Source organism: Mirounga leonina, unplaced genomic scaffold, assembly GCF_011800145.1.
Source record: "Mirounga leonina isolate KUSES-001 unplaced genomic scaffold, KU_Mleo_1.0 Mir_437, whole genome shotgun sequence".
NCBI lineage: Eukaryota > Metazoa > Chordata > Mammalia > Carnivora > Phocidae > Mirounga > Mirounga leonina.
Genome location: NW_023270752.1, coordinates 46,333 through 60,770, shown reverse-complemented (window position 1 = coordinate 60,770; position 14,438 = coordinate 46,333). Strand labels below are relative to the sequence as shown.

The 14,438-nt window shown below is 37.0% G+C and overlaps 1 long non-coding RNA gene across 1 annotated transcript in view; it reads right to left on the bottom strand.

Annotated features, from left to right (window-relative positions):
- Positions 1–6,717: 6,717 nt before the first annotated feature.
- LOC117998986 overlaps positions 6,718–14,438 on the bottom strand; it is a 54,047-nt gene continuing 46,326 nt past the window's right edge. Inside the window, exon 3 of the long non-coding RNA XR_004676178.1 lies at positions 6,718–7,622. This is a non-coding gene — a long non-coding RNA (uncharacterized LOC117998986). The remainder of the gene's footprint in view (positions 7,623–14,438) is intronic.

Sequence of the window (14,438 nt, the reverse complement as noted above, 5' to 3'; positions counted from 1 at the left end):
CACATGCCTGACTAAGCACATGTATGTTGAAAGTTTTCTTTGAATAGCAAGCGTTTTAATTATCATAATTACAGTTTTGGTTACCGATCTTGTTTTTTGCTGTTTTAATGTGTTTAAAGGCACAGAGGGCACATCAGATGACGCTTTCTCTAGATCAGTGAGGATCTGAAAAGAAAAACCTACCTATCACATCCTGATAGCATGTTTCACCTCAAATGTAATGGGATATAGAAGACATCTTTAGACATATTAAAATATTTCACCCTCTAAGGCTCTGCACCAGGTTTCACAAAAACACACCGTGATCATTGCTTTGCTTGACTTGTTCCAACAGCCGCTTTCTTGACTTGACAGTTGGGGCACAAGTATAGTTATGCCCCCATGTAATCGGGCCTCTTTGCTTATAACAAAGTGAGAAGCTAATTAAGAGCAATATAGCTAATAATGATCTGCCAGGATTAATAAAATTTAATATAGTACATGAACTGTCCAGGTGTCAGAAGCATGTATTAAGAAGCAGTATCTAAGAGGGAAAAAAAATCTAGTTACCAATATGCAGGTGAGAAGCACTGGGGGGGGGGGGGGGGGGGAAGCCATACTATATTTTCATTAACTTCATATTTTAGAATAGGATCTTTGTCAGAGTTAAATGGAACAAGAGAAAGTTACAGTTGGATAGGAACTTAATGATTCCTTTCATTTCTCTGATAAGCAGTGTTAGAGGCCAGGGGAATGTGCCCGAGAGCATGAAGAGGAAGAGCCAGGTAGGATTGTGTTGGTTCACTGCTGTAAGGCCAGCAACAGAGAACTACCTTGTGTTCAGTAAGCACTTACTCAGATAACAACTAAATGAATAAATGATTGATTGAAACTCATGTATTCTGACTCGTAGCTCAAACATTAAGCATAACACATTCCTTTCTATTATGATAGAAGAATTCTAAAGAATATGTAATATATCTTTTTAATCAAAAAGAAATTGTTTATCTCTTACTCAATTTTTATCTCAATAGTGCTCTAGAAAAGAAACTAAACCAGAAAAATGCACAATTGAATCCAAGGATAATTAGTGCTACAAAAAAAAAAAAAATCATTTAAGTGAGTCTGCCTAAACTGGGGATGAAAAATTTTATATTACATCATGAAGAGAGATGAATTAAACTTCAGTCTTGAAAACTGAAAGTATGAATAATGAAAAGAAGTTGGTTTAATTTGTATCTTTAAAAAATTCATGTCATAATTGCAATTTTGCACTAGTTTTTAGAACAAATAAACAATGAATCAAGTGTTCCTTGATCTGTTGAGAAATATGTATTTTCTATGGAAATTGTGTTATGACACGTTCTATCCTCCAAATCTAAATTTCATATCACAGATGCAAAGATGCTACTTGTCTTCCAGGTTCACCTCTTAATCTTATGGTTCTCAAATCATTCCTTGTTGAAAGCCCATCATGTGCAAACCATGTTGCTCCTCTCCTCAGATCTAAGCCTCACATTTCTTGGGCCATTTGACAGTCAAGCAGTTCTCCCATGTCACTTTGGAAAGCTTGGCTCTTTTGTGCTTTCACTTTTCCATCAAACTGAATTGTATTCTTGAATTACATATACGTCTGATAATCTCAAGGCACTGATTGACAAAGATGTGGATTAACACCAATACAGGTGTTACAAAAAGAGGGATATTTGATTGGGCATTAATTTTATTGACACTCAGTTACTAATTAATATTTTTGTATTTTGAATATTTGTGCTTCTCAACACAATTTGATGATCTATTTTCAGATAACAAATAAATAAATGAATGATATTTCTTGAGCACTTTATATAGACTAGGAGTTCCAGGGAATGTGTCCAAAATGTCTTGGACATCACATTCAAATGGAATTTCCTGAGAAATACCACTTTTTGAATCATCTTAGAAGTTCCCACCTTCAGCTTACCTGCTTCTCCCCTCCTCCCTTCAACACCCATAAGCACAAATCTCTAAAGTCTATTAACCTCTGCCACACCTGACTTCTTCAGATTCACTCACCAAATTAGTTTTTTACAGGGGCACTTGGGTGGCTCAATCAGTTAAGCATCTTGGTTTTGCTCAGGCCCTGATCTCAGGGTCCTGAGATAGAGCCCTATGTCTGGCTCCATGTTCCGCTCAGAGTGTTTGTCCCTCTCCCTTTGTTCCTCCCCTCCGCCTCAAATAAATAAATAAAATCTTTAAAAACTAGGTGTTTTGTTTTTTTTTTACAGAAAGCCCCCACTTTTCCAAATCAAGTTTAGAGGCCATGAGAGAAAACAGAAGTTAAAGTACATGACATTTCTCCCATCATACTCTAAGAATAAAAGCTTTCCAACCATCTTCAGTTTTGATTCTCCTTTCTGAAAGTTGGAATTGATCTCACTAGCAGATATATATTCACTGAGACCATCTCTGGGGCTAGATATAAGTTATATTCTATAGGTTTTAATACCTATATAAAATCATATATATTACTACCTTAAATCATAGTTTAAAAATGACAAGCTAGGGGCGCCTGGGTGGCTCAGTCAGTTAAGCATCTGCCTTTGGCTCAGGTCATGATCTCAGGGTCCTGGGATGGAGCTCCCTGTCAGGCTCCCCACTAAGTAGAGAGCCTGCTTCTCTCTCTCTCCCTCTACCTGCTGCTCTGCCTACTTGTGCCCTCTATCTCTCTGTCAAATAAATAAATAAAACCTTTAAAAAAATGACAGGCTAACTTCTTAGTGGTAGGAGTTATAAGCCTTCAAATATCTTAACTATGTATTACTTACATATAGAATGACTTAATTTATTATGTTGAAAACAAGGATAGGCTGTAAGTTGAATAAAATAACGTTTCCCCCTTCCTTATATAACTTCTTTGGTTGTATAACATTCAGAGAAAGACAACATTAGGAGTCTTAGTTCATGATTTATTCAAACTCTGAACCATAATGCAAACAGCTAGAAATGTAAATTCTAACGATTATTCTCTTTTCATTACAAGGGGAAAATATTTTCTGAACAGTCTATTTTATATGAATTCTGATAACAGTTTCATTTGTCTTTTTACATAAATTTCAACATAATTTTCTTTTTTAAAAAAAACATTTATTTATTTTAGAGAGGGAGAGGGAGAGAGAGCACAGTGGGGAGGGGCAGAGGGGGAGAGACAGTCTTAAGCAGACTCTGCACTGAGCAAGGAGCCTGATACAGGGCTCAATCTCACAACCCTGAAATCACAATTGAACTTAAACCAAGAGTCGGATGCTTAGCCAACTGCACCACCCAGGCACCCTTCAACATAATTTTCTAAAAGTCTTTAAAAAAGTAATATACACGCTTTAAAAATGGTTGACTCTGTAGGTGTTCTTACACTAACAATAATGTTTGATGAGCTTTCTTGTAATCGTGAAAAACAGTCTCTTAATTCAACTTAATTTACTGCCATCCAACTGGTATTTATTGAGCACCTGACCTAAGGCAGCAATTGTAGAGATTTAAAAGATTATAAATTAATTTGCTCCCCCAATTAGATTATAATCTGGTAGAGGAGTTAATGTTTACAGATATGAAACTATCACAGACTTAAGAGATGAATTAAAGTTGGCTTAAAATTGTGTGACCTCCATAGACAGCTACCTGGGTGTCCCCAACTCTTTGGCATCCCCCTTCTCTTTAATATTTAAATACAACTTGGCTTTTTCTCATGTACTATGAAAAACCCAGTAACCATTCCAATAGCTGAGAATTACTGGTGAGGCATATCTCTTAATTTCCTCTTGCTTCAGTTTTCTTTTCTTTTTTTAAGATTTTATTTATTTACTTGACACAGAGAGAGAGAGAGCACAAGCAGGGGGACTGACAGGCAGAGGCAGAGGGAGAAGCAGGCTCCCCACTGAGCAGGAAGCCCGACTGGGGGCTCCATCCCAGGACCCTGGGATTATGACCTGAGCCAAAGGCAGACGCTTAACCAATTGAGCCACCCAGGTGCCCTTGGTTCAGTTTTCTTATTCTAGTCTTTAATGATTTTATATGTGGCATCTCACCTCTGCAGCTGCTATCCTTGGGCTGCGCAGCTTTGCCCCCACCCGGCCATAGCTCTTATTCCTTCACTCCTCCAGAAGCCATTGATACAAGACAGAACTTTACTTAAAAATGGAGAGAATGGAAGGTGGGGTTTACAGCACAGGACAAACATTAAAATTAAATGTGTATATTCTTAGCCAGTCCCAGGCATGAGTGACTTTTCACTGTCCATACTTCCCTAGGGCTATGGACTTAGCTACATTGTCTCAGACTTTCCTGTCCCGTCTTCTTCCCCAGCATTTCCAAACTTCTTACTCTCTCTTATACACAATCTCAGATAATCCACATGTCTACCCTTTAATTCTGAAGAACAATTTGGCACCCTTTTGTAATACATGCTGTGGGGAAGTCTCACTACTCCCAAAGAGCCTGTCAAGCAATCTCTCCTTAAAAAGAATCATCTCCCCTTGAGCCCTCCTATACTGTTGGTGGGAATGCAAGCTGGTGCAGCCACTCTGGAAAACAGTGTGGAGGTTCCTCAAAAAGTTGAAAATAGAGCTACCATATGATCCAGCAATTGCACTATTGGGTATTTACCTCAAAGATACAAATGTAGGGATCCAAAGGGGTACATGCACCCCGATGTTTCTAGCAGCAATGTCCACAATAGCCAAACTGTGGAAAGAACCAAGATGTCCATCGACAGATGAATGGATAAAGAAGTGGTATATATACAATGGAATATTATGTAGCCATCAAAAGGAATGAGATCTTGCCATTTGCAACGACGTGGATGGAACTGGAGGGTATTATGCTGAGCAAAATAAGTCAAACAGAGAAAGACATGTATCGTATGACCTCACTGATATGGGGAATTCTTAATCTCGGGAGGCAAACTGAGGGTTGCTGGAGTGGGGGGTGGGGTGGGAGGGATGGGGTGACTGGGTGATGGACACTGGGGAGGGTATGTGCTCTGGTGGGCGCTGTGAGTTGTGCAAGACTGTTGAATCTCAGATCTGTACCTCTGAAATAATGCAATATATGTTAAGAAAAAAAAAAAAAGAACAAGAGAGCAGGAGGGGAGAATGAAGGGGGGGAAATCGGAGGGGGAGACAAACCATGGGAGACGATGGACTCTGGAAAACAAACTGAGGGTTCTGGAGGGGAGGGGAGTGGGAGGATGGGTTGGCCTGGTGATGGGTATTAAACAGGGCATATTCTGCATAGAGCACTGGGTGTTGTGCACAAACAATGAATCACGGAACACCACATCTAAAACTAATGATGTAATGTATGGCGATTAACATAACAATAAAAAAATCCAAAGAAAAGAATCATCTCCCCTTATATAAAAATGTTACTTATCTAGTATGTGAAAGTGGTTATAGTCAGTTTAGTCAGTTCTGGTTTTGAATATAATTTTTTTTTATCTTCATGTTACATGAACAAGTGAGAATCAGTAAGAGAGAGCTCCCTGGGTTGGACTTGTCTGTCAGGCTTTGTGGAGAAAGTAGGAATTGGGCCAGATCAAAGGGTCATTAGTACTTGAGTAGATTGAGAAGAGGAAGATATTCCTACATAGCCAAACAAATAAGGATTGAAATATGGAACTGTGCCTGAGTTACATGGGAGAGAGAGAGAAGTGCTTGACCAGAACTGAGACATGGTGAAGAGCAGAATGTGAGCTCAGAGAAATAGTTTGGTGACTTATAGCCAATTATAGCATAACTAGACGGCATGAAAAAAATTCAAACTTGGAATAGGAGAAAACAAGAAATGGAGCTTCTGTGAGATTCTTTAACAGATGTCCGACACGGTAAAGAAATATTTGGAAAAGATTAGTTGATGTAACAGAGATGTGTCAATAGAATAAAAGCCTAGAGGCAGAGAAGTCAGTGTGTATGATAGGGCAGTATCTGTGAGGTGAGGCTGAGGACATGAGCCAGCCTGCCAATACTGGAAGGGAGGTGGGTGGTGAGAATTGAGAAATAATGGCAAGGATCCACCATGCTTAAGCTCAAGGCTGCTGACCAGCATCACTGCCTGGATAGATTTGGTGATGAGCTGGGACAGGGAAGTGAACAGGAGGGGAGGTAGCTACTCTCCAAACTGATGGGATTGTGTCAAAGCTATGATTCAGTGGCAATTTCTACTCCAGCTACCTCTCAGGACTTCCCTTTGGACCTTTCCAGATTTTTGTACCACTGTTTGCTAATATAACTATGGATAACTTTAAAATATGTATATATTTAACCTTTTACAAACTTTTTATTGTTTTATATAACAAAGGTAGTGAATGCTGATTGAAGAAAATGGATAAAGGTAATATAAAATAAATACATCAATGATCCACCATCTAGACATACACCCTTCTGACATTAAGCCGTTGAATGCGCTATATTTTTACAAATTGATACATAAACACATTAAGCTCAAGCTGGTCTTCCGTCTAGTTCATACTGTTTTTTAAACTTTGACTTCTGTAAAAGCTTTTTTAAAAAGGCAAGTTCATTAAGCTTTCTGTTTTGTTTTCTCCATTTAGAGCAATAAAGAAAAGAACACTTGGTATTAGTATTGCCAGGGTAGAGTGGTTGAAAAAAGAAAGCTGATGTGAAAAAGCAAGATTCTCAGAAAGAGCCCCATTAACAGGAATGTGTTTCAAGCTTTGTGATTTCATTCTTTTTGGCCAATGACATGAGCCTTCTCAGAAACTTCATATTTTCAAATCACCCATGTTTAATAAAGCAAGCATTGGAAAAGTACCTAAAGCTAAGAAAGATATCTTGTACCCTGAATTTACACTTACCCAACATTCACAAGGATTTGTTTTACAGGCACTATTTTTTTAAAGAAAGGTTTTCTTTCTGCCGTTTATGGTAGCCAGGAGTGAAAAACATAATAAAATACGTTATTTGAAACCAAAGACAACAGAACGTTATGAGATGTCATTTATTTTGTTTAGTAACTTTAGCTACAGAAAGCTCAACAAATCCTACAGAGAGCTATTCTTTAGAATGGAGAACTATTTTCTATCCCTTAATGATGACATATTTCTAAAGAAGAATGACTTGCCATTATCTCCTTAGGGTTCTAAACATAGCTAGAAGTCAATTTTAAAGTCTGCTATAAGTTGTAAGGTTTTTAACAGTATAACCCTTGTTTTTCTAGTCTCAGGTCTGACAGTAAAATATATTTGTTATTTTCAAGAGTTTTATAGACCTTCACTACTTCCCGGAAAATACAATGAATAGGAAGAAAAAATGAGCTAACTTGGTAAAGTAACCTGGGGATACAGAGATGAGATCCGGTGCAAATTTGTCAATGACCAGTGTGTTGACCTCGAAAAGGTCATTTAACCTCTTTATATTTAGACTTGATGCTAGTATATTTTCAACGATTCTTCTCATTTAACGAAGCCATTACTTATATGGAATACTAGAAAAAAATCAGACCAACAATGATTTTCTAAGCACAGAGTGTGTAAAAGACTGTTGACACGTTAAGCAGAGTTACCTACCCGTCACGCGGAGAAGTCAAGCTGCCCACACATCCCATAGGTTGCCCTCATTGTACACTCTTGAAAATGGATGCCTAATGATCTAGGAGAAAAACACAACAGCCACACACCTGTGACTTCTTCAGTATTCAAAAATGTTGAGGAGCAATTTTAACTAAAAAATACTATGGATAAACGGCCTCAGGAACAAACAATTTCACATCTTAGAAGAAGGTCAAAGCAATGCATATGTAACTCTGGGTGAATTATCTATTGATGCTTTCAAATTAAAGAGAGCTTGCATGGTATTATCCTCAGCCTCCTGTTTCCCCCTTACTTTCCCTTAAAGAGGCTTATGACTTCAGTACTTTGGGCCATGCAGTGCTTTTATTTCCATGAGTTGAAGAGGGCACCAGTCCTACAATACATTCTAGCTAGACAGGGAAAGCAGGGGAGAGGTGAACAAAGCCATCATCCCAGTTCTGTGACTTCTAGCGCAGCCCTATCATTTCAGTTTGCTACTGGAGTTGTTCCAGATCAAATTACAAGTTGAGAAGAGGGTCGCTTGTTGTTTATGCATCCTGAGAGAAAACAAAATAGGTCACCAGAGAGCAATGAGTCTTTACTCTTGATATATCTTCTGGCAAGCAACATACATTTATCGAGCACCCACTAGATGCCTAGTGCTGTGCTTGGCCCTGCTGGAGAACAGATGAAGATGGGCTGGGTTTCTTTCCTCAAGTTTTCATTTAATTCAAGAGAAAAGTTGAAAATACATCACATCGATCATGCCTGGCAAACAAAGTGAGGATCAGTGGGCCAGCAGCACTAGGTCACCTCGGGTTTCTTGGAAATGTGGACTTTTGGGCCTTACCCCTGCGCTACTGAGTCAGAAGCTGTATTTTACCAAGCTCCCCAGGTAATTTTGCATGCAAACGAAAGTTTAAGAAGTACTGACAAACAGAACAATATTTTCTCCTCTCACAAATCTATGCACAACGTTATAAATGGCCGCTGGCCCAACTGCGTGCCAAGACTGAATGTGCATGTTGTGCGAGACAAGGAATCATTTAAATGAAATATGCCTACAGAGTTGGAGATACAGTAGACCAGCTTAGCAAAGAGGCTGTTGTTCATTTTTAGTGCTCTTGGAGTATAAAAAAGAAGACATTATTTTATTTAGCTTGCTATTTGTAGACCACTAAAAGCTAAAAATGACTTCATTAAAGGGAAGAAACACCTACAGTCTGAAATACGTTTACATCAGTTTACAAGGCTAAAGAAGATAGCATCTGGAGGTTATTCAATTCTATAAAAGATTTTGTGATTTAGTGATTAAGATTCTTGTCTCCTTATCCTTTTTCTGGAATTAGCATATCTCTAGGATTTATCAACAAAAAGAGACCTATCAGCTAATGAAGGATTTTACTCAAAGGACGTTTCTGTTTGTATGTAGGAAAACAAAAAGTAGCAGGATGAGTTGTGGAAAGCTACAGCATGTAATTTAAATACATCATAGGTAATATAATATCAAAGTATTTTCATATTTAAGAGTTATTTAAAATCAAAGACAGCCAATTTTTGTACTCAGTAAGATAAACTTGAAATCAATTTTAAAGTGATGATTGATATCGGTATAAAATGTGCAACACTTGCTTTGTATCACTGGACTATGAGGGAAACACCTAAGAATTTTTAATGATTACTAAATTGCTCTTTCAAGGTACTGATTACACTTTGCACTATATTGTGCAATTAGGTAGATGTATAATTATTACACATTACCATCATATTACTATTCTTATACATTCATTCTTTATTCTTTTAGATCCCTTAAAGAATCAATGACAGTCCTGGAAGCTAAAATAGATTTCATTTACATTAATGAAGATTGTGATTAGTTGATGGAAAATAATTCTATGCAAGTTCCTGTACAGAATTATCCTTTACAGGCCTTTCACATAACTCTCTACTCTTTGTTTGATATTAGTATTTGTGGAGTGAAATGTAGTTCAAAAGAAGTAAGGAGTTCTTGCTTCCTTCTTTTCTGGATTTCTTCTTTTCAGGATTAATCACATTAATCACTAAATGCAATTTATGAAAATCACATTTGGTCATTGAAGAACTATTTTTTTTTCTCCTTTGTGTACTTCAATTCCCAATAGTGATGATATCTTACCATTAGCTATGAGAAGGAATATAGTCGTGTTCCTAAAAGAAATTAAAAATATACTTTATTCCTGGTATATCTGTATTAATAGGAATATAAATTTGTACGAACATTGCAAAGGCATTTGCTTCCATCCAAAGTATTTGTCTTGCTTACTGTGATGCCATGGGATCCGTGTTAAGAGAGACTTAAAAGATTCGTATATAAAAGGCCCATGCATTCTTAGGCTAGAGAAAGGGGTTTTGTGCTGTTGTTCTATTTGTTTGTTTTTGGTTTTTAACGAGTTAACTATTACTACCTCTAAAGTGTGAGGTGCGTCAAGAATACAAATACTTCAGAAAAAGAATATAAATATGTAAGTATATGTTTAGGGAGAAATGTGAAATACATTTATATTTCTATAAGTGTCTATATTTATATAAAATGAATAAATGTATATAAAAATGTCAAACAGTAAGACAATTAGTTCCAGAATCTAAAAGTTCCGGTGTGTCATATTCTTTAGTTAGATACTAAGCTATTTCTTCTCAAAGTTACAAATTTACTGTAAAAATGCACTTTGGATTTCATGTTCATCATGAATGTTTTACAATTTGAGACACATAAAAATTATTTTTTTAAAGTAATATCTACACCCAACATGGGACTCGAACTTACAGCCCCAAGGTCAAGTCACATGCTGCACCAACTGAGCCAGCCAGGCGTTCTTAAAAACTATTTTTAATAGGGTGAGTAGTTTCTATTTTCTCAAGCAGACTTTCCAATATTTATTTCATAATCATATCCTCATAGTTACAGTTACCTTTAATTACAAAAAAAAAAAAAAAGACCCTATTCTAACAATTTGCTGGATGCATGAAAGAATCAATATCTCATCTTTTCAGTATGAGGTAAGTCGACTTGTGGGACAGTCTCATACAGATGCATGGAGATGTTGGTTACCAATATAAAGAAAACTTAAATACAGTTCAGTGGTATTTTAAGTCTCAGAAATTAATAAATCAGACAAAATCAATTTTTATGAGAATGGCCTAAAATAAAAAATCACAAAGGAAGACAAATACTACTCCAACAACCTACTGTAATGAAGCCAGGGTCAGGATAAGAAGAAAATTCGTCCAGGTAAAGGTTTCATACTAAAGTTTCTCTCTTCATTTTCTCGATGTTTATATAGGAATCACAGCCAGGGTTTTTCCATACACAATTTTTTGTAAGTGGAAATCTGAATCTTCATGGAAAGTTACATATTCTCTAAAATGTGCCTTACCATTAGAGCTTCTATAATGATGGATAAAGAAAAGGGCATTCTGGAGACATAATGAATACCTATTTGGATCCACAAGACTGAATCATCTGCTTTACAGAATTCAGGGTAAATTCTCTGCAAAACTCTAATTATGTAACTGACAGAATTTTCGTAGTTTTGTTCTTCTGCTTAAAGGTCTTGTTTACATGGGAACTCATTCACATATGTGATAAAGAACTATGTGATGCTACTTTGTCCTATAATGTGGTATATGAAAGGGTCTTTTCTGGAATACAAACTAAACGGTATTTTCTTTACAATTCAGTTAATTTCATAACATAATATATACAAAATCCCTACTATGTGAGAAGTACAAGACCTTGTGTTTGACCCTACAAGGGATGGGGATATAACAGGGTAAATGTGACATAATCTAACAAGATTTCAATCTTATAAAGAAAACAGAACAAATGGCATTAATTACTCTACTATAATCTCCCCCCAAAAGTGTCACAAGAATGATTTCACCAAGGAATAGACATGTAGAGGACGGAGATAATTTCTTAATAGAGAAGGCTGAGGGAAAAGACATTTGATTCCACAATCTATATAGCAGTTATGATGTTTTCAATATACATATTCAGGTATGCATTAAAAAAATGTTACAAGCTTAGTTTCATAGTTTTTGGTCAATGGCATCATACCTCACGGGCATCTGCTGGGACATCCAAATTCCCCCATGGTCTCCCTCAACAGTCCTGAATTTATTGTCTTCCTCACCTCCACTTGTAGGCCTCTCCCATATCGCTTCCATGGCACAGAAGACTCTGGGACCATCCCAGCCCCCTCTGCTTAGACACACTGAGCTGCTTCCTAAGATTCTCAGTGGGAATATGGAAAGTCCTTTTTTAATTTCTCTATTCTTTGGAGTCCTCTAAATTTTTCTGCAGCTGTTATCACCTCTTTCCTTTAGGGGACACTACCTTGAGGTGGAGAGACTTTGTGGCAAAGATCCATAGTAGTGTACACAAAATGTATAGCATATTGAAAAACGGTTAAGATTTTGCCCTGCTGAGATAACAGAGTGAAGCACTCTCTACATACTGCAAATAGGAAAGTTTGGAGGCCAGTCATTTTCAACCTACCACCTCAAAAAGATGGGCTGGATGGGGAGGGGTAGAGGGATGCGTACTTTGTCTGGTTTGTTTGGGTGAGATGACAAGTAACAGGAGATGATTCAGGCAATATCCTGCCTGGAGTGAAGTCATGTACATGGCAGAATAGCCATTCCCTCATTCTTTCTTCCATGAACGATTCTTTCTTCCATTCTTCTTCCATTCCATTCTTTCTTCCATCTGACTTGTAGATGTATCTTATGCTCTATCCAAGCACATGTATCTTTGAAGTCAAGCCTAATTCATACTGAATCCTCAGCACCTAGCTAATAAAGGGGATATATAGTAAATTAATGATATACATTGATGATATATATTGAATTATGGTCTTAAGTTGTAAATCAATCCATACTTGGAAGGAAAGATTAAAGGAAGACTATACAGTTCTGATGATGTTGCTTATATGCTCTCTATTTCACTTTGTCCACCTAATCAACCGATTATGCTCAGAAGTTTTCACCTTGATTTAAGTGCAGAACATGTAATGGACACTGACATCATTGATCTGGTGCCTTAAAAATTATAAAAGCCAGATTATAACACTAAGTCTGTATGAATCAGTCACCAGTAACATTTAAATATACAACACTTTTGCTAGAGTTAACCATGAATAGGTTCTTAAAAGATTAATTATAATAGAGTGTTCCTTATGTACATCTAGGAGCACCCAAGAGTTAATTTTTAAAAAGGACCTACCATTGATGAGTTCATGTACTCACCTACTCACTCACCGTGATTCCCCACTATTTACAAGATAACATCTTAATTACTAGTGGAGCATTTAAAGACCACTGATACGTAATATGGACTCAACTCCCCCACTACTCCTGTACAAACATATTTTCTGATCAAATCAAAATTACTTTATATATTGCACTTTTCCATCTCTGTATATTTATACATGGCTCTCCTGTTCTCTCCTCTTTTACTGGAACAGAAATGCACCATATCCTTCAAAGGCTAGCACACAGCCCATCTCCATCAGGAAGATTTTGCTGATTATGCTTCTTCCAAACCCTAAAAAACATTTGTTATCATTAATGATTATTTGATATTCAGTAAATTCATGCGTGTGCATATATGTGTGCATGTGTGGTTTGTGTACTTAAATGCAGATATCTTCTCTCCCCAGTCAGGATGGAAATTGCTATCTGAGAAAATATATTCCACTGATTTTTAAATATCCATATCGTCAACAGGTTATTTTTTAATTAGCTCATTGATTATTATGATAATAGTTTTTTTTTTTTTACTTTTTAAAGACTTATTTATTCATTTTAGAGGGAGAGAGAGAGAAAGCACATGAGTGGGGGGAGGGGCAGAGAGAAAGGGAGAGAGAGAATCCTGAAGCAGACTCCCGAATGAGCTCTGAGCCCAATGTGGGGCTCCATCGCAGGACCCTGAGATCATGACCTGAGCCAAAATGAAGAGTCGGCTGCTTAACTGACTGAGCCACCCAGGCACAGCATGATCATAGTTTTAAATGTATCTTAGAAAAACATCAGAAATCCAATGGATATTTTCTTCAATAGAGAAATCAAAAAACATGAATAAAAACAATTAAGTACATTAATCACTCTGAACCTCATCTCATCTTGAGCCCCCTGTTTCTTTGCTCTGATCTCCCTAATTTATTTTAAATTTCTGAATTTGGTTTGGTGAATCTTAAGGAAAACATTATAAATATATCTTTACAGAGTTCTATAAGTATGAATCTTGACTTTTAAATCTTTATAAAGTTCTTCTTTTTTTACTTTTTATTTTATTTTATTTTATTATGTTATGTTAATCACCATACATTACATCATTAGTTTTTGATGTAGTGTTTCATAATTCATTGTTTGCATATAACACCCAGTGCTCCTTGCATTACATGCCCTACTTAATACCCATCACCAGGTTAACCCATCCCCCCCCATTCCCCTATAAAACCCTCAGTTTGTTTCCTGGAACCATAGTCTCTCACGGTTCATCACCCCCTCCGATTTTCCCCCTTTCATTTTTCCCTTCCTATTACCTTCTTTTTTTTTTAACATATAATGTATTATTTGTTTCAGAGGTACAGGTCTGTGATTCAACAGTCTTACACAATTCACAGCGCTCATCATAGCATATGCCCTCCCCAATGTCTATCACCCAGCCACCCCATCCCTCCCACCCCCCACCACTCCAGCAACCCTCAGTTTCTCTCCTGAGATTAAGAACTCCTCGTATCAGTGAGATCATATGATACATGTCTTTCTCTGATTGACTTATTTCGCTCAGCATAATACCCTCCAGTTCCATCCACATCGTTGCAAATGGCAGGATTTCACTCTTTTTGATGGC